This window comes from Papio anubis, chromosome 5 (assembly GCF_008728515.1).
Source record: "Papio anubis isolate 15944 chromosome 5, Panubis1.0, whole genome shotgun sequence".
NCBI lineage: Eukaryota > Metazoa > Chordata > Mammalia > Primates > Cercopithecidae > Papio > Papio anubis.
In genome coordinates this window covers 63,721,425-63,724,202 of record NC_044980.1, presented here as the reverse complement: position 1 = coordinate 63,724,202, position 2,778 = coordinate 63,721,425, and positions in this window count along the sequence as shown.

The window sequence follows — 2,778 nt, the reverse complement described above, 5'->3', positions numbered from 1 at the left end:
ATCTAACTACAAGACCTATGCCCTTAATTCTTTTTTTTTTTTTTTTTGAGACAGAGTCTCTCTCTGTCACCCAGGCTGGAGTGCAGTGGCGTGATCTTGGCTCACTGCAGTCTCAGCCTCCTGGGTTCAAGCGATTCTCCTGCCTCAGCCTCCCAAGTAGCTGGGATTATAGGCACCCGCCACCACGCCCAGCTAATTTTTGTAATTTTAGTAGAGATGGGGTTTCACCATGTTGGCCAAGCTGATCTTGAACTCCTGACCTCGTGATCTGCCCGCCTTGGCCTCCCAAAGTGCTGGGATTACAGGCGTGAGCCACCACGCCTGGCATACGCCCTTAATTCTTATTCTGTTTAACATTATCTGATAATTCTGTGTGGCCTTTTTCCATATTGGGCTACAGATTTTCCAGACTCAAATAGTTTTAAGGAAGAGTTATTTGATCTTCAGGAGTTGTTTTCACCTTTTATATGGAGGTGCCTATGATCCCCTCCATCGATAAATTGACATGCTCCCAATTTTGCCTTTTTGAAATGCTACTTATATATGTATTTAAAAATGTTTTAATAGTGAAATCACCAATGTGCAAAAGTTACAAATGAATCAATATACTGTAAAAGATGTTCATTGGGAAGAGAAGACCTCCCCAGTTTTTTGGCAATCATCTTACGGTATTTCTGATTAATGACTTCATTTGGGCCATTTCAATGTTCAGTGGTCTCCATTTGTTAGTGTTGATTATAGGATGCCATGCCTCACTGGAGAATGACTCGTTTTGACCAACAAATGTGAATTAAAATCAATAGAAATGTCATTAGCATCCCAATATCATGAAAGATAATATAACCATTCCTTATGCATTCCGTTTATTAAAATTTGCTAAAGTGTGAAATATGTAGGACAAGTAATGATGTTTTAATCTTTCACCAAGGTAACAATTGAAAGCTGATTGATTCCATTCAGCAATTATAAAATCAGAATGATGGAAGATTGTAATCAAGTAGGATTCATTCTCCTACTTTGTCACTCCTCCATGCAAGATAAAATTCTCATTTGCATCATCTCTTTTATCTGAAAAGAAATCAAACTTCTATTTGCTTCACTAAATCCATGAGGCAGATAATAGCCTTTCCTGACTCTGGAAGGGATGGAGAGGCGGCTGCTGCCTACTAATAACTGAGAAGAGAAGGACAGTCCTTCTTTAAGTCTGGGTTGTCTCTGTGAGAACGGCCAACTCTACTGGGATCTAAATATTCGAAGTACAACATCCCTCCAGTGTTTGTATAACATACCCAATAAGGTAGGGGCTTGTACATTATGATGATGCTTTTCCTTACTTACGTAAGGCAAGCCTGGCTGGATGTAGCTGACCAAATGTTATAGGACGTAGTCAATTCACTTGGCTTGTAGAGAGCTGTGGTCAACTTTCTTTTTCCAAAAAGCCTGGCAAGAACCCTAATATTCTTGTCTTTGAGGTATGGAACAGTTGCCATTAGCTCATGGCTATGCAGTTGTTAGGCTGGGTGTTAAGAGTGAGGAAGAGGAGAACAGTGGGGGCAGGAAAAGGGAGGGGTGTGGATCCATGTCATTAAGACTAAAACCTAGAAACTCAAGCCTTGGAAGAGGAGAAGGCCAGAAAATTCAGGAGGTATGGACAACTTGAATGGCTCATATTCATTATCTTATGGGCCTGGTTGATGGCTTTGAAGATAGAGGTGGGGCCGGGTGCAGTGGCTTACGCCTGTAATCACAGCACTTTGGAAGACCCAGGCGGGAGGATCACTCGAAGCCAGGAGTTCAAGACCAGACTGGGCAACGTGGTGAAACCTCGTCTCTACTAAACATACAAAAATTAGCTGGGTGTGGTGGTGCACGCCTGTAATCCCATTTACTCTGGAGGCTGAGATGGGAGAATTGCCTGAATCCGGGAGGCAGAGGTTGCAGTGAGCTGAGATTGTGCTACTGTACTCCAGCCTGGGTGACAGAGTGAGACTCTGTCAAAAAAAAAAAAAAAAAAAAAAAAAAAGAAGAAAGTAGAGGTAGCACAGTAGATCATGTCTGGCCATCATTGTTATGTAACCCAGAATGTATCATCAGCTAACTTGGGAACAGTTAACTCTTATTGAGAAAATAAAAATTCCTTAGGGAAGGCTTTCTTCCCTATATGTGACTGCTCCCTGCCCTCCCTTTAGATCAAGTGCTCCGCTATATGCCTTCAAAAAATACTGTGCTTTTCCTTCCTAGCACTTTTCACATAATCATGTTTGTGAGATTATTTGGTTAATACCCCACCATTAGACTGAAAGCTTGGGGAGGGCAGGGACTGAGCGTATCTGGCTTTGAATGTGGCTGAATAAATATTCCTGACATATGCTCAAAATCTCCTTTCCTTCTCAGGGAGTCTGGCCTGCATAGGAATTGGCATTGCTTGGTGATAATTTTCTTTCCTACTTGACTGCAAAATATGTCCATCTGTCTCTTGGACCTTCCGGTTCCCACTCAACTGGTCATAATGATTCAATGTCTATAGGACCTGATTACACAACAATTTGGAAGTGACTTTATAACACACCCCACAAATTAACCAGGAAGTATTTCCATTCTCAGAGGACTTGGATGCTTTACAAACTTTTCTTTGACATGATTGAGGATGTGAAGGCTGGGATTTTAAAATGCCTTTCTTTGGCTCAGGGTAGGAAAGAACACTGGGGTGATGCTTGTTATTTGCTATACAAATATTTACTTTTATTGTTGTGTTACTGACCTTCCAACAGATTTTCT